Here is an 18,107-nt window from a genome sequence, read left to right as displayed (position 1 = left end):
AAATTTACTTTTGCCTTTTTCTCTCCTGCAAAATAATTGAGGCCAGAGAAATGGTCTTTGCCTAAAAGCTACTGGGCTGAACTTTAGAAACTAAGGGCAAATCTAGTTACAGAGAATTCTTTCCAGCAAGCTATATTTAATAGAATCATTTTTCATTTTGAACACAGGATACCAGTAGCTATCTGTTCCTCCTCCCATATCTGCCCCCAGAATGATGGGGAAAACACTTTAGTTATAAAACAGGATAATGAGGAAACCATGAAAGTACCTTACTGATAGAACTGATGAAAAAGAATGAGAATAGAGCATATGGATGGGGATGAGGATAAACAGATTAAAATGAAGAAAGTGGTACAAAGGACACCAGGAAAGGAGAGTAATAGTTCTTCAAAGTATGCATGGCTCTGGGACTTAAAAATGACTTTCAGGTCCTAATTTTTAAGAGCCTAAGGAGAGGCAGTAATGATCTCTATTGCTACAGCAAGTAATAGACATTACAGGTGGTACAAGGCCTGCAATAACACAAAATAACATACAGGTGGGGTTCAGACATCCTGAGGAAAATAATAAAACCCGTCACAAAGACAACCAGTCATTCATTCAAACACGTTTGTTGTGTGCGTGTGTTCTTACTATTGGCCAAACACTACAATAAGTTCTAGGAATATAAGATAAATAAATTAAGGGTCATATAGAAGAATGAAAGAAAAAGGAATTCTGGCTTTTACTCTGAATGAGACGAAAAGCCAATAGGGGGTATGAAAGCTGATCCTGAAGGGCCAAACGACCACTAAAAGGAATCTGGCTTTTACTTAGTGAGATGAGAGACCACCGGGAGTTTTTAAGCAGAAGAATGGCATGTTTCTGACCTATATATATATATTTGGCCTCCAAATTTTTGTTTGAGAAAGTTTTAATATACAGAGAATTTGCAAAACTAGTACAACAGTCACCCAGATTCACATACAGATTTAGTACACACATGCAGGCATGTATGTATACATTTTTTTCAGAACTATTTGAGATGTTCTCATAATGACCTCTCATACCTAAAACAATTCACCATGTATCTCCTAATAGTAGGTCACTTTGAACTATGAGAATAGCCACCAGCCAAGTCCCATATGAGTTAATGGGTAGTGCACATGCAAAGCAGATCTAAATAGCACTGTAAAAGCTAAGAAAACTGAAATAACTTTGGAATCACCATCCACTGAAGGCTGGACAGAATTTGCAAGCTGAACCCAACCATGTCAAGTGTCTGCTAAAATAAAAGTCAACATTCACCATGGCATTTAACAAGACCCAGACCCTAATAATATTCAAAAATTTCAGGATATAATCCAAAATTACTTAGCATCCAAAATACCAAGATAATCTCAATCTGCAGGAAGAGAGATGAACAGATACAACATGGAGGTGACACATATGTAGAAATTATCTGACAGCTATTAAAAAAGCTATTATAAAATATGCTCCCAAAATGTAGGGAAAACACTCCTGAAACTAACAGAAAGACAGAATGTCTCAAGAAAGAAATAGAGGCTGTAAAAAGGAACCAAATGGAAATTTTAGAACTAAAAAATACAGCAACAAAAACATAACACTCACTTGATGGGTCCAACAGCAGAACAGAAATGAGAGAAGAGTCAGTGAATTTGAAGACTGATCAAGTTCAAATTGAAGACACATCAAATTTCAGTAGAAGCATCAAATATGAATCAATATCAAATCCGAACAATAGGGCTTCCCTGGTGGTGCAGTGGTTGAGAGTCCGCCTGCCGATGCAGGGGACACAGGTTCATGTCCCGGTCCGGGAAGATCCCACATGCTGCGGAGCGGCTAGGCCCGTGAGCCATGGACGCTGAGCCTGTGCGTCCGGAGCCTGTGCTCCACAACGGGAGAGGCCACAACAGTGAGAGGCCCGCGTACCGCAAAAAAAAAAAAAATCTGAACAATAAAAAGAAAAAAGATGGGGAGGGGGAGAACAGATTATCAAGGGTCTGTAAAAAATATCAGAAAGTCTAATATTTGGGCCATCAGTATCCCAGAAGGAGAGGAGAAAGAGTGTGGTGCAACATGTTAAGAAATAATGGCTGAAAGCTTCACAAACTTGACAAAAGACATAAACCTAGAGTTAAGAAGCTCAGAAATTCCCAAACAGGATAAACACAACAAAATCCACTCCTAGATTCGTTACAATGTAACAGGTAAAAACTAAACACAAAGAACAAATCTTAAAAGTAACAAGTCAAAAATGATGCTGGACTTATTAAGGGAACAGTGATTTGAATCACTTCATATTGCTCATCAGAAAACTATGAAGACTAGAAGGAATCAGAATAACATGTTTAAAGTGCTTAAAGGAAAGATCCATAAACACAGAATTCTGTGTGCAGAGAAAATAACCTTTAGGAATAAAGATGACATAAAGACATCCTCAGATGAAGAAAAACTAAAAGAACTCATTGTCAGCAGACCTATTCTAAAAGAATGACCAAAGAAAGTTGTTCAAAAAGGTGGGAAACAATACAACAAAACCTGGAATACCAGGAATGAGGGAAGAAAAACAAAAATGCTAAATATCTGGTTACATATAACATTCTTCTCCTATTGAGTTCTTTAAAATATGTTTTGATGTTTGAAAGCAAAAATTGTAAGATTATCTCATGAAATTTTCAATGTATATAGATAAATGTAATGGACAGGACAACTATAATATTAAGGGGGGAAAAGGAAAGGAACCTATATGATGTAAAGGTTTTGACATTACACCTGAAATGGCAAAATAGTAACTCTAAGTAGACTGTAAATACAAGTTAGGTGCGTGTATATGCACATACACATACACATATGTATATTTGTGTTTGTCTGTATATGCTGAAAGAAAAAGAGAAAAAGAAAGAGAGAGAGAGACCCCTAGAGCAACCAGTTAAAAAACTATACAAAAAGATAGTCAAAACCTTAAAGATAAATTTAAATGAGTAAAATGAAATACTACAAAATGTTCAAATGACTCAAAAGGCAGGAAGAGGGAATCATCAGTTTAAAAATAGAAACAGCAAAGAAAAAACAAGTTAGATGTAGATCTAAATCTAAAATATCAATAATTATATTAAATGTAAATAGTCTAAAAATGCCAATTAAAAGAGAGAGATTGTCCAAATAACTTAGAAAGTCACTTCAAATATAATGATAGAGGTGAATTAAAAGCAAACAGAATAAACTATTCTGTATGATACTTTAATAGTGGATACATGACATACATTTGTCAAAACCCATAGAACTGTACAAGACGAAGAGTGAAACCTAACTTAAACTACAGACTTTAGTTAATAATAATGCATCAATATTGGCTCATCAATTGCAACACATGTACCACAGTAATGTAAAATGTTAAGTAACAGGGGGAACTGTATGTGTACTGGTGAAGGGTGGCATATGGGAACTCTGTGTACCCTCTGCTCAATTTTTCTGTAAACCTAAAACTGTTCTAAATAATAGTCTATTAGTTTAAATTTTAAAAGATTGAAAAAGATACACTATACAAACACTAGCCAAAAAAAAGCTGGAAGGACTAAATTAATATTAGACAAAGTAGACTTCTGAGCAAAGAAATTACCAGGGATAAAGAAGAGCATTATATAATGATAAAAAGGACAATTCACCAAGACGACAGCAATTCTAAATGTCTATGCACCTAACAACAGAACTTCATAATACACAAAACAAAAACTAAGAACTGAAATGAAAAATAGACATGCACAATTACAATTGTATATTTCAACACCCCTCTTTTAGGAATAGATAAAACCATTAGGCCAAAAATTAGCAAGGATATAGAAGAACTGAACAACAACGTCAAACAACAGGATCTAGTTGACATTTATAGAACACTCCAACTAAAAACATTAATGCACATTCTTTTCAAGTGCTCATGAAACATTCACCAAGACCATATATGCTGAATCATAAAACAACTTGAACAAATTTTTAAAAACTGATATAATCCAAAGTATCTCCTCTGACCATAATGGAAATTAGAAATCAATAATAAATATATGACACGTTCATCTACAAACACTTGGAAATTAGACAACACACTTTAAATAATCCATGGGTCAAAGAGGTAGTCTCTAGAGAAACTGGAAAATATTCTGAACTGAACAAAAATGTAAATAAAACATATCAAAATGTGTGGGATGCAAACTTAAGAAGTACTTAGAGGGAAATATATATGTAGCACTAATTGTTATATTAGAAAAGTAGTGTAATGTGCCAAATATTTGTGTCCCTTCAAAATTCAAATGCTGAAACCCTAACCCAGTGTAGCTATATATGGAATGAGGCCTCTAAGGAAGGAATTAGGGTTAAACAAGATCATACAGACGGGACCCTGATCCAAAAGGATCAGTGCCCTTATAGAAGAGACATTAGAGAGTTTGCCCTTTCTCTGCTGGCATGCACAAGAAGAGGTCATGTGAGCACACAGCTAGAGGGCAGCTGCCCACAAACCACGACTAGAGGCCCCAGAATGAAACCTACCTTGCTAGTATATTGATCTTGGACTTTCCAGCCTCCAGAACGGTAAGAAATAATTTTTTGTTGTTTAAGCCACCCATTCTGTGGTATTTTGTTATGGCAGCCTGAGCTGACTAATACAAGTAGAAAGGTCTCATATCAATAATCTAACTTTCTACCTTAAGAAACTAAAAAACAGACAAACAAAAAAAAGCAAAATAAACTCAATGTAATCAGAATGAAGTTAATAATAAAAAGCACAAATCAACTACACTGAAAACGGGGGCGGGGGGAAATCAATGAAACCAAAAGCTGGTTCTTTGGAAAGATCAGTAAAATTGACAAATCTCTAGCAACACTGACAAAAAAGAAAAGAGAAAACACACATAATAATAACAGGAATGAAAAAAAAAAGATATCACTACAGATCCTGCAGACATTAAAAAGATAATATGGGAGTATACACACAACTCTAAACACAATAAATTCAATTGCTTAGTTGAAACAGACCACTTCCTTGGAAACCACAAATTATCACAAGTCACCCAAGATGAATTAGATAACTTGAATAACCCCTAACTATTAAAGAAATCTACAGGTCCAGATATTTTCTCTGGTAAATTTTAACACACTTGCAGAAGAAACTACCAATTCTATATAATCTCTTTAGAAAACAGAAGAGAAGGAAACAACTCCCAACTTACTTTACGAGGCCAATGTTACCCTGATATCCAAACCAGGCAAAAATATTACAAGAAAATGATGTAGAGACATAGAGAACAGACTTGTGGTTGCCATGAGGGAGAGGGCTGGGGGACGGATGGAGTGGGAGGTTGGGGTTAGCAGATGTAAGCTATTACATATAGAATGGATAAACAACAAGGTCCTACTGTATACCACAGAGAACCATTTTCAATATCCTATGATAAACCATAATGGAAAAGAATATTAAAAAAAGAATGTGTATGTGTGTGTGTATATATATGTGTGTGTATATATATATATATATATACCTGAATCACTTTGCTGTACAGCAGAAATAAACACAACATTGTAAATCAACTATACTTCAATTAAAAGAATTTTTTTAATATTAAAAAAATTACGAGCTTCCCTGGTGGCGCAGTGGTTGAGAGTCCGCCTGCCGATGCAGGGGACACGGGTTCATGCCCCGGTCCGGGAGGATCCCACATGTCACGGAGCAGCTGGGCCCGTGAGCCATGGCCGCTGAGCCTGCGCGTCTGGAGCCTGTGCTCCACAACGGGAGAGGCCACAACAGTGAGAGGTCCGCGTACCGCAAAAAAAAAAAAAATTACAAGAAAGCTATAGACCAATATCCTCACAAAGATGCTAAATATCTCAGTAAAATATGAGCAAATGAAATTCAGTGAAACATAAAAAGGACAATGCCTGACAACCAAGTGGAGTTTATTCTGAGAATGCAAAGCTGGCTCAGTTTTGTTTTGTTTTTTTTATTTGGCTGCACTGGGTCTTAGTTATGACACACGGGATCTTTGCTGTGGCGTGTGGGATCTTTTTTTTTTTTTTTTTTAGTTGCGGCATGAGGGATCTTTTAGTTGCAGCATGCAGGCTCTTAGTTGCAGCATGCAGGATCTAGTACCTTGACCAGGGATCAAACCCAGCCGCCCTGCATTGGGAGCATGGAATTTTAACCGGTGGACCACCAGGGAAGTCCTGCTGGTTCAATTTTTGAAAAGCAGTCAATGTAATCCACTTTATATTGAGTCAAAAGAAGAAAAAACATGATCATTTCAACCAATGCAGAAAAGCATTTGACAAAATTCAATACCCACTCATAATAAAAACTCTTAACAAACTAGGAATAGAAGGAAATTTCCTCAGTCTGATAAAGGGCACCCATAACAAACCTACAGACTGACGCCTTCTTCCTAAGATCAGAAAAAAGGCAAGGTTGTCCACTACCACCACTACTATTCAAAATCATACTGAAAGTCCCAGCTAGTACAATAAGCCAAGAAAAAGAAATAAAAGGCACACAGATTGGCAAGGAAGAAATAAAAACTGCTTCACAGACAACATACAAGTAATCTACCAAAAAGAAAAAAAAACCCAACTAGAAGTAGTAAATGTGTTTAGAAGGATCACAGGACATAAAGTCAACACTGTCAAATCAATGAAATTTCCATATACTAGCAATGAATGACTGAAAACCAAAACTTAAAAAACAATATCATTTATGATTGCTGTCACCCCAAATTAAATACTTAGGTATATAATTATACCTAAACCAAAACTTAAAAAACAATATCATTTATGATTGCTGTCACCCCAAATTAAATACTTAGGTATATAATTAACCAAACATGGCCAGGGTTTGTATACTGAAAACTACAAAACACTGAAGAAAGAAACAAAGACCTAAATAAATGGGGAGATACACCATTTTCACAGACTGGAAGATTCAACACAGCAAAGATGTCAATTCTTCCCAAATTGATCTATGGATTTAGTACAGGTCTACTCAAAATCCCAGCAAGATTCTTTGTAGATACAGACAAACTAATTCTAACATGTATATGGAAAGGCAAAGAAGCAAAATAGCCAAAACAATTTTGAAGAACAAATTTGTAGGAATTATATTACCAATCTTAAGACTTACTATAAAGTTACAGTAATCAAGATAGTATAGAATTGGTGAAGGGAAGAACACACGATGAATAGAAAAAGAAAGTCCAGAAACAGATCCATACAAACATACCAACTGGTTTTTAACAAAGATGCAAAGGCAGTTTAACGGAACAAGGACAGTCTTTTCAACAAATGGTATAGAAGCCACTGGACATCCGTATGCAAAAAATGAATATTGACCTAAACTGTATACTTACACACAAAAATGAACTCAAAATGGATTGTTGATCAAAATGTAAAATGCAAAACTTTAAATGTTTAGAAGAACACATAGGAGCAGTAAATCTTTGTGACCTGAGATTAGGCAAAGGGCTCTTAAATAAGATACCAAAAGCACAATCCAAAAAAGAAAAAAACTGACAAGTTGGACTTTATCAAAATTAAAAACTTTTGTTCTGCAAAAGACACTGCTAAAATAAAGACAAGCTACCAGATGGAAGAAAACATATGCAAATTATGTATCCAACAAATGATTTGTATTCAGAATATATAAAGAACTCTCAAAACTCAATGATAAGAAAATAACCCAACTTTAAAATGAGTAAAGGTTTTCAATATAAAATACTGATACTCCTGGTGAAGATATGGGGCATCTGAACTCTCATACACTGGTATAGCCACTCTGGATAACAGTTTGGTAGTCTCTTATACAGTTAAAATAAACCTACCATATGACTCAGCAATCCTACTCCTAGCTGTTTAACTTAGAGAAAAGAAAACTTACATTCATACAAAACCTGTATAAGAATTTTTTTTGTTCTTTTAAAAATTTTCGGCTGCGTCGGGTCTTAGCTGCGGTACGTGGGATCTTTTGTTGCGGCATGCGGGATCTTTTGTTGTGGCACGTGGGATGCAACGCTCCAGCGCGCACACTTCTCTCTAGTTGTGGGCTCAGGCTCCAGAGCGCATGGTCTCAGTAGTTGCAGTGCACGGGCTTAGTTGCCCCACGGCATGTGGGATCTTAGTTCCCTGACCAGGGATCGAACCAGCGTCCCCTGCATTGCAAAATGGATTCTTAACCACTGGACCACCAGGGAAGTCTCTAGTCCAACTTCAATAATAACAACAAAAAAAAAAGTGTGTTGACTGGGTACTGAAATCATGGTGGTTCATTAGACCATTCTCTAGTTTTTTGTTTATTTATTTATTTTTGTATCTTCTTTGTTTTGACACACTCCCCTTTGCTTTTTTTTTTTTGCTTTTTTTTTTTTAATAAATTAATTTATTTTTGGCTGCATTGGGTCTTCGTTGCTGCACACGGGCTTTCTCTAGTTGCAGAAAGTGGGAGCTACTCTTTCCTGTGGCATGTAGGTTTCTCATTGCGGTGGCTTCTCTTTGTTGCGGAGCACAGGCTCCAGGCATACAGGCTTCAGTAGTTGTGGCACACGGGCTTCAGTAGTTGTGGCACCACGGGCTTCAGTAGTTGTGGCTCGCGGGCTTAGTTGCTCCACTGCATGTGGGATCTTCCCGGACCAGGGCTCAAACCCGTGTCCCCTGCATTGGCAGGTGGATTCTTAACCACTGCACCACCAGGGAAGCCCCCTTTTTAAAAATTTATTTATTTTTTGGCTGTGTTGGGTCTTCATTGCTGCGTGTGGGTTTTTCTCTCTTGTTGCGGCGAGTGGGGGCTACTCTTGGCTGTGGTGCGCGGGCTTCTCATTGTGGTGACTTCTCTTTTTGTGGAGCATGGGCACTAGGCACGCAGGCTTCAGCAATTGCAGCACGCGGGCTCAGCAGTTGTGGCGCATGGGTTTAGTTGCTCCAAGGCATGTGGGATCTTCCCAGACCAGGGCTCGAACCTGTGTCCCCTGCACTGGCAGGCGGATCCTTATCCACTGTGGCGCCAGGGAAGTCCCCAGTCATACTTTTTTAAGATTAGTCATGCTAACAATAGTTATGTGGTGGTATCTTGTGATTTTAATTTGCATTTCCCTAATGACTCTTGTTGAACTTTTTTTGATTTATTTATTATTTTTATTTTTGGCTGTGTTGGGTCTTTGTTGTTGTGCGCAGGCTTTCTCTGGTTGCGGTGAGTGGGGACTACTCTTCACTGCAGTGCGCGGGCTTCTCATTGCAGTGGCTTCTCTTGAGCATGGGCTCTAGGCGCGTGGGATTCAGTAGTTGTGGCATGCAGGCTCAGTAGTTGTGGTGCAAGGGCTTAGTTGCTCCATGGCATGTGGGATCTTCCCGGGCCAGGGCTTGAACCCGTGTCCCCTGCATTGGCAGGCGGATTCTTAACCACTGCCCCACCAGGGAAGCCCTCATGTTGAACATCTTTCCTTGGGCTTATTTGCCAACCCCGTAACTTCTACGGCAAAGTGTTCACATCTCTTGCCTGTTTTTTAATTGGGTTCTCTTACTGTTGAGTTATGAGAGCTCTTCATATATTCTATATACAAGTACTTTCTTATAGATAAGATCGATGCGTTCAGGGTGGTATGGCTGTAGACAAGTACTTTCCTTTTGTTTTTGTTTTTGGCTGCATTGGGCCTTAGTTGCAGCACGCAGGATCTTTGTTGCGGCATGTGGGAGTTGCAGTCCGCGGGCTTCTCTCTAGTTGCGGCGTACGGGTTTTTCTCTCTCTAGTTGTGACGCGTGGGCTCCAGGGCGTGTGGGCTGTGTAGTTTTCGGCACGCAGGCTCTCTAGTTGAGGTGCGTGGGCTCAGTAGTTGTGGCGTGCAGGCTTAGTTGCCCCACAGCATGTGAGATCTTCCCGGATTAGGGCTCAAACCCGCGTCCCCTGCATTGGAAAGTGGATTTTTACCACTGGACCACCAGGGAAGTCCCAGTACTTTCTTAAACTTATATTTACTGTCAGTCTGTGACTTGTCCTTTCATTTTCTTTACCATTGTCTTTAAAAGAGAAATTTTATTTTGATGAAATAAAACTTACCAAATTTTTTTTTTTTTTTTGTGGTACGCAGGCCTCTCACTGTTGTGGCCTCTCCCGTTGTGGAGCACAGGCTCCGGATGTGCAGGCTCAGCGGCCATGGCTCACGGGCCCAGCCACTCCACGGCATGTGGGATCCTCCTGGACCGGGGCACGAACCCGTGTCCCCTGAATCAGCAGGCGGACTCTCAACCACTGCGCCACCAGGGAAGCCCAAACTTACCAAATTTTTAATACTTTGTGTTCATCTTATGAAATCTTTGCCGAATCTATGAAAACAATGATTTTCTCAGATGTTTTCTTCTAGAATTTAATAGTTTTAGCCCTTACATATAAGTCTATAATCCATTTTGAGTTAATTTTTTGATGGTGTCTATTAAGGTTAGAATTTTTTGTATGTTTTTTTGTTTTTTTTTAATGTGGTGAAAGGTAGCAGAATTTGCCACCCCTCAATGTGCCACTTCTAAGGATTATTTTGAGGAGAAGGCAATTGAAAAACAGATGCAAGAAAAGCTCTCCGCCCTCCCTGTATTTGCCTAAAAGCAGGAGTTAAATTTACAAAGGTGTCCTCCTCCCCTCTCTACCAGGGAAGACAAAAGTTAATCACATGAGACAACCCTTACCAGTCTGGAGATGGCACCAGAGGACTCTACAAAACAATCTTCACTAACTAGTGTTTGCTTTCCCACAATTTGCCACCCCCAGAGACTCAAGGTCCTTTTGTCTTGTCACATCTCTAAAAATTTATTGTTCCTTTGTTAAGTTATATAAACCTAAGTTCTAACTGAACCTTTTAGTTACTGATTCAAGAGCTTCTCCCACATATATATGAGATACACATGTTAATGAACGTATTTTTCTCTTGTTAATATGTCTTTTGTGAGAACCAACTGAGAACCTAGAAGAGTAGAAGGAAAAAAGATTTTTCCTCCCTTACAATGGTTATCTAATTATTTAAGGACTACTTACTAAAAAGATACCTTTTCCCCACTGAAATGCTTTGGGAACTATCAAAACTCAACTGACCATAGAAGTGTGGATCTATTTCTGGACTTCTATATTCTTCCATTGATCTATATGTTTACTTTCACGCCAGTACCACACTATCTTAATTACTAAACCCTTATAATAAGTCTTGAGATCAGGTAGTAAAAGTCCTCCAATTTGGATTTTAATTTTCAAATTTCTTTTGTCTATTTTAGACCCTTTGTGTTTCCAGTTAAGTTTTAGAGTCAGCCTATCAATTGACTGGGATTGTGTTGAATCTATAGATCTGGGAAGAACTGAAATCTTAACAATATTGAGTCTGATCCATAAGCAATGTTTTGTATTTTTCAGTATACAGCTATCACATGTGTCTTGTTAAATTGAGCCCTAAGAATTTCATATTTTTATGTTATTTGTAAATGGTATGTTTCATCCACTTCAATTCAGATTGCTCTTCCAAGTATATAAAGATACAATTTTCATATACTGACTTTGTATCCTACAACCATCCTAAATTTAATTTAATTCCTTATGATTTCCTATATACACGATGATGTCCTCTGCAGTGGGAAAACAGTTTTATTGCACTGGCGAGAATCACCAGTACTATGTTGAAAAGAAGTGGTGAAAGCAAACATTCACACCTTGTTCTTGTTCTTAGGAGCAAAGAATTCAGTATTTCATCATTAAGTATAGTATTAACTGTAGGTTCTTCAAAGATGCCTTCTCTGGTGGTCCAGTGGTTAAGAATCTGCCTTCCAATGCAGGGGACGCGGGTTCAATCCCTGGTCAGGGAACTAAGATCCCACATGCCACGAGGCAACTGACCCTGCACACTCTGGAGCCCGTGCACCACAACTAGAGAGAAGCCCGCACACTGCCGCAACTAGAGAGAAGCCCGCACACTGCCGCAACTAAGATCCTGCATGCCGCAACTAAGATCCAACACAGCCACATGAGTAAATTAAAAAAAAATTTTTTTTTAAAAGATGCCGTCTATCATATTGAGGAAGTTCCCTTCTAATCTGTTGAATTTTTAACACAAATGGAAGTTGAATTTTCTCAAATGCTTTTCCTATTTCTTTTCAGATAAGCGTATGTTATTTTCTTTTTTGGTCTATTAATACAGTGAATGACATCGTTTGAATTTTGAATGCAAAACCAACCTTTAATTGCTGGGATAAACCCTACTTGGTCATACTGTATTGTCATTTTTATAAATTGTTGGCTTCAATTTACTAAAATTTTGTTCATCTATGTTCATAACAGATGTTGGTCTGTGGTTTTCTTATGTGTTTGGTTTTGGTATCAGGGTAAAGTTTGGCTCAAAAAATGAGCTGGGAGGTATTCCCTCCTCATCTGAGTTTTTCAAAGGTTTATGTAGAAATGGTACATAAATTCTTCCTTAAATTGTTGGTAGACCTCAGCAGTGAAGCCCTCTCCTCCTGGAGCTTACTCTGTGGAAAAGTTTTAAACTACAATTCAATTTCTCTAATAGATATCAGGTTATCTGTTTCTTTTTGATTGAGCTTTAGCAATTTATGTCTTTTAAGGAACTTGTCCATTTAATCTAAATTGTCAAATTTACTGGCATAGAATGATTTGTGGTATTCATTATTATCTTTATGACGGCTGTAGAAACATCAGTAATGTCCCATTTCTCATTTGTGATATTGGTAATGTGCTCTCTCTTCCTTTTCTAAGTCTGGCTAAAAGTTTATCAATTTTGTTAATTGTTTTAAAAAAACAGCTTTTGAATTCATTGATATTCTCTATTTGTTTTCGGATTTTTTCTTTTTTTTTTTTTGGCTGCGTTGGGTCTTCATTGCTGTACACGGGCTTTCTCTAGTTGCAGTGAGCAGGGGCTACTCTTCATTGCGGTGCGTTTCTCTTGCTACAGAGCACGGGCTCTAGGCACGCAGGCTTCAGTAGTTGCAGCATGGGCTCTAGAGCGTGTGGGCTTCAGTAGTTGCAGCACATGGGCTTCAGTAGTTGTGGCTCACGGGCTCGGCGGCATGTGGGATCTTCCCTGACCAGGGATCGAACCTGTGACCCCTGCATTGGCAGGCAGATCCTCAACCACTGTGCCACCGGGGAAGTCCCTGTTTCCTGATTTTTCGCTATGATTTTTACAATTTCCTTTCCTCTGTTTAATTGGAGTTAAGTTTGCTTTTCTAATTTCTTAAAGTGGAAGCTTCGGTCAGTGATTTTAGATCTTTTTACTTTCTAATATAAGCATTTAATGCTATAAATTTCCTTTCAAGTCCTGCATCCCACAAATTTTGCTATGTCGTGTTCTCACTTTCACTCTTTAAAATTTTTTTTTCTAATTTCTCTTGTTCTTCTTTGAACTATATCTAATTCAGTGTCTAATTTCCAAATATTTGGGAATTTGCCAGATATTTTTCTATTACTGTTGTCTAATTTACTCCCTTTATGATAAAGAATGTATTTTGTATTATTTGTTTATTGTACGTGGGCCTCTCACTGTTGTGGCCTATCCCGTTGCAGAGCACAGGCTCTGGACGCGCAGGCTCAGCGGCCATGGCTCACGGGCCCAGCCACTCCGCGGCATATGGGATCTTCCCGGACAGAGGCACGAACCTGCGTCCCCTGCATCGGCAGGCAGACTCTCAACCACTGCGCCACCAGGGAAGCCCAATTTTGTATAATTTAAATCATAAATTTATTGAAACTACTTTTATGGCCCAGAATATGGTCTACCTTAGTAAACATTATGTGAACACTAGAAAACATGTATCATGATGTTGTTGAGTGGAGTGTTCTATAAATGTCAACTAGGTCAAGTTATTTACTTACTTTTCTATCAATTATTGAGAGAGTAGTGTTGAAATACCCAACTATACCAGTGGATTCTCTATTTTTCCTTTCAGTTTTATTACTTTTGCTTTATGTATTTTGAAGTTGTTATTGAATGCATAAATATTTGCAATTGTTAGTCCTCTTGAAGAACTGATCCTCTTTCCATCATGAAATACCCCTCTATATCTATGGTAATATCCTTGTTCTGAAACCTACTTTGTCTAATATTAATATAGTAACTCCTGCTTTCTTCTGATTACTGTATGCATAATATATCTTCTCCCATCCCTGTACTTTTAGTCTGTGTCTTTAAATATATTTAAAGTGGGTTTCTTGTAGATAGCACCCAATCAGGTCTTGCTTTTAAATGAAATCTAATAATTTCCACCTATTAATTATAGTGTTTACGTCATTTGCATTTAATGTGATTATTGATATTGTTGGATTAAAATCAACCATCTTGCTTTTTGTATTCTATTTGTCCAGTCTGTTCATCTTCCCCTTTTGGACATCCTTTATATTAATTAAGCATTTTTATGATTCAGTTTTATCTCCTTTACTGGCTTATTAACTATACCTCTCTGCTTTCTTTTTAAAAGTGTTTTTTTTAGGATTTAGGGTATACATCTTCAACTTATCACAGTGTACCATCAAGTAATATACCACTTTGCATGCTGTAAGAACCTTAGAACAGTATACTTCTATTTCACTTCTCCCAATCTTTTGGGCAACTGCTGTCACACGTTTTATTTCTATATGTCATAAATCCCGCAACACAGTTTTATTATTTGTTTTAAATAGCCAATTATCTTTTAAGTGACCTTTTTCAAATATGAGAACTCTAATATTTTCTACATAGATTTCTGATCCTCTTCATTCTCTCACATAGATCTAAATTTCCAACTGGCATATTTTTCTCCTGCCTTTAACATTTCTTATACTGGTAGTTTGATGGTGATTACTTCTATCAGCTCTTGCATATTTTTAAAAGGCTTTATTTCATCTTCATTATTTGTATTTTGTATAATTCATATAGCATACAATTCACCCATTTAAAGTGCACAATTCAATGACTTTTAGTATATTTAGAGTTGTGCTTCCATCGTCAAATCAATTTTAGAACATTTCACCACCCCAAAAAGAAACCCCTATATGCATCATTAATAACTTCCCATTTTCTCCCAATACTTGGCCCCAAGCAACCATGAATGTATCTTCTGACTCTGGAGATTTGCCCATTCTGCACATATTCCTCTTCAATTTTTTTTTTTAAATTTATTATTTATTTATTTATTTTTGGCTGCATTGGGTCTTTGTTGCTGCGCGCGGGCTTTCTCTAGTTGTGGTGAGTGGGGGCTACTCTTTGTTGCGGTGTGCAGGCTTCTCATTGCGGTGGCTTCTCTTGTTGTGGAGCATGGGCTCTAGGCGTGCGGGCTTTAGTAGTTGTGTCATGCAGGCTCAGTAGTTGTGGCTCACGGGCTCTAGAGTGCAGGCTCAGTAGTTTGCGGCACACGGACTTAGTTGCTCCGCGGCATGTGGGATCTTCCCGGACCAGGGCTCAAACCCGTGTCCCCTGCATTGGCAGGCGGATTCTTAAACACTGCGCCACCAGGGAAGTCCATCCTCTTCAATTTTGAAAGGTATTTTCGCTGCATATACAATTTAAGGTATACAGGTTTTTTTCATTTAGGAATTTGTTATCACTCCAAAGGTTTACAGGTATTTTTCATTTAGAAATTTGTTATCACTCCCATATCTTATAGCGTGCAATGGTTCTGATGAAAACTTTGCCGTATTTCTTACCTTATTAGTCTGCTAGAGCTGCCATAACAAAACACCACAGACTAGGAGGCTTAAACAACAGAAATCTGTTTTCCCACAGTTCCGGAAGCTAGAACTCCAAAATCAAGATGTCAGCAGGTTTGATTTCTCCTAAGGCCTCTCTCTCTTTGGCTTGCAGATGGCCACCTTCTCACTGTGTCCTCGGACGGTCTTTCCTCTGTGCCTCCATGCCCCTGGTGTCCCTCTGAGTGCCCATATTTCCTCTTCTTATAAGGACACCAGTCAGACTGGATTAGGGCCCTTTCTTTAAAGGTCCTTTCTCCAAATACAGTCACATTCTGAGGTGCTGTGGTTAGAGCTTCAACATACAAATTTGGGGGGATATAATTCAGCCCATAACACCTCTGTATATAGTGTTTTGGGAGGGGTTTGTCTTTGGTTTTGTTCCTGTCTGCTTTGAAGACTCTCTCTTCACTGGTTTTGAGCAATTTGATTAAGGTGTGCCTTGGTACAGCTCTCTTCGTGATTCTTCTGTTTTGGGTTCTCATAGAACCAAGCAGCTCAAAGAACCCAAAACAAAAAGATCATGAAGAAAGCTATACCAAAGCATATCATAATCAAACTGCTTAAAATCAGTGAAGAGAAAACCTTAAATGAGCTTTTGGATCTGTGAGTTTATAGTTTTCAATAAATTTAGAAAACATACAGCCATTATTTTTCAAATATTTTTTCTGTGCCCACTCCCACATTCCTGAGACTCCAATTATATGTATTCTTAGGCTCTCTGATGTTGTCCCACCACTCATTATTCTCTTAACCCTGTATATTTATACTTTCAATCTTTTTCTTATATTTCATTTTGGATGCTTCTATTGCCATGCCTTCAAGTTCACTAATTTTTTTCTTCTGCAATGCCTATCTGTTATTAATCCTGTCCACTATATTTTTCATTTCTGCCATTACAATTTTCATCTTCAGGAGTTTTATTTGAGTTATTTTTATATCTTCCATGTCTCTACTTAACATGTGCAATCTTTCCTCTAGCTTTTTGAACCTATGGAATAGTTAAAGTGGCTACAGTATCCTTGTCATCTATTATTTCTATTGACAGGTTTTTTTCCTCAATATTTACTATACTCTCTGCTTCTTTGTACGGCCTGACAATTTGTGATTGGATGCCAAACATTGTAAATTTTGCATTGTTAGCTGCTAGAGTTTTTCTTTAAATTTCTTTAACTTTGAACTTTGTTCTACTAATAAGTGACTTGAAAACAATTTGATCCTTCTGAAGCTTGCTCTTCTGCTTTGTTAGGAAAATCCTTTAAACTGTGGCTAATTTGGCACCATTACTAAGGCAATACCCTTCTAAGGACTCCACTCAATGTCCCAGATGTCAGAGTGGCTTCTGTGCTGGCTAGTGGAAACAAAATACTCATGGCCCTGTATTCCAGTTCTGACTAATGCTTTCTAATGATCTTTTTCTGGCCTTGGGTTAGTTTCCTCATTAATCATGAACTGACAGCTAAAGAGTCTAAGGCAGTTAAAATCCAATAGAACTTTCGATGGTGATGAAATCATGGCTACTGAGCATTTGAAATGTGGTTACTGTACCTGAGGAACTGAATTTTTATTTAAATATCCACATGTGGTTAGCAGCTACTGTACTGGACCATGAAGGTTCAGGGGAAACCTCGGGAAATCTCTGTTGCTCTCTTTCCTATGAAGCCCTCTGCCCACAAATTCTAGCTGCCTTGGCTTCCCCGAACTTTTACCTCTGTCTCCTCAATTCAGGGAGACTGCCAGCTCTGCTTGGGTATCCTTTCCCAATCTAGCTGCTGTAGCCTGGAAACTTTCTTTAGGTGGAATGTGGGGCCATGACAGGGCTCAACTTGTTTGTTTTTCCCTTCTTTCAGGTGTCACTGTTCTCTGCTACCCTTTGTCCAATATCTGAAAGCAGTTTCTAAAATACATTTTGTACAGTTATTTGTTTAAAGCAGGGGCATAAATCAACTTCTTGTTATTCCATCATGACCAGAAGTACAAGTTCTTTTGCACTGAGTTTTTAACTTTGAATTATATTCTTTTACTTCTAAAATATTTAATGGCTTATTTTACAAACGAACCAGTGTTGCTTTTTTCCTCTTCTTTGTTCATTATGGTTTTTAGTCCACTCCTATTTCATTAAAAATACTTATTTTGCATTGGATAGCAAATAATCCCAATATCTGAAGTTCCTGTGGGTCTGGATCAATTGCTTCTGCTGACACTTGCTCACAGTGACTTGTTTACTTGTGATATTATTATTATTAGCTCATATTTGTTGGCAATCTATCTCTGGGAATTCTTTGAAGCTAGGGTTGAGGTACGTTCCACCAGAGATGATCTGAATTTACTTCTCTCAGGTGCCTGGGAGCTCTATCAACTTGCACCTACT

At 38.0% G+C, this 18,107-nt stretch overlaps 1 protein-coding gene across 20 annotated transcripts in view; it reads right to left on the bottom strand.

Annotated features, from left to right (window-relative positions):
* The window catches only part of R3HDM2 (R3H domain containing 2), a 147,249-nt gene that overhangs the window by 68,090 nt on the left and 61,052 nt on the right, over positions 1 to 18,107 (bottom strand). The window lies entirely within an intron of this gene.

This window comes from Globicephala melas, chromosome 10 (genome assembly GCF_963455315.2).
Source record: "Globicephala melas chromosome 10, mGloMel1.2, whole genome shotgun sequence".
NCBI lineage: Eukaryota > Metazoa > Chordata > Mammalia > Artiodactyla > Delphinidae > Globicephala > Globicephala melas.
Note: the sequence above shows the minus strand (reverse complement) of the source record. Positions and strands in the feature narration are given on the sequence as shown.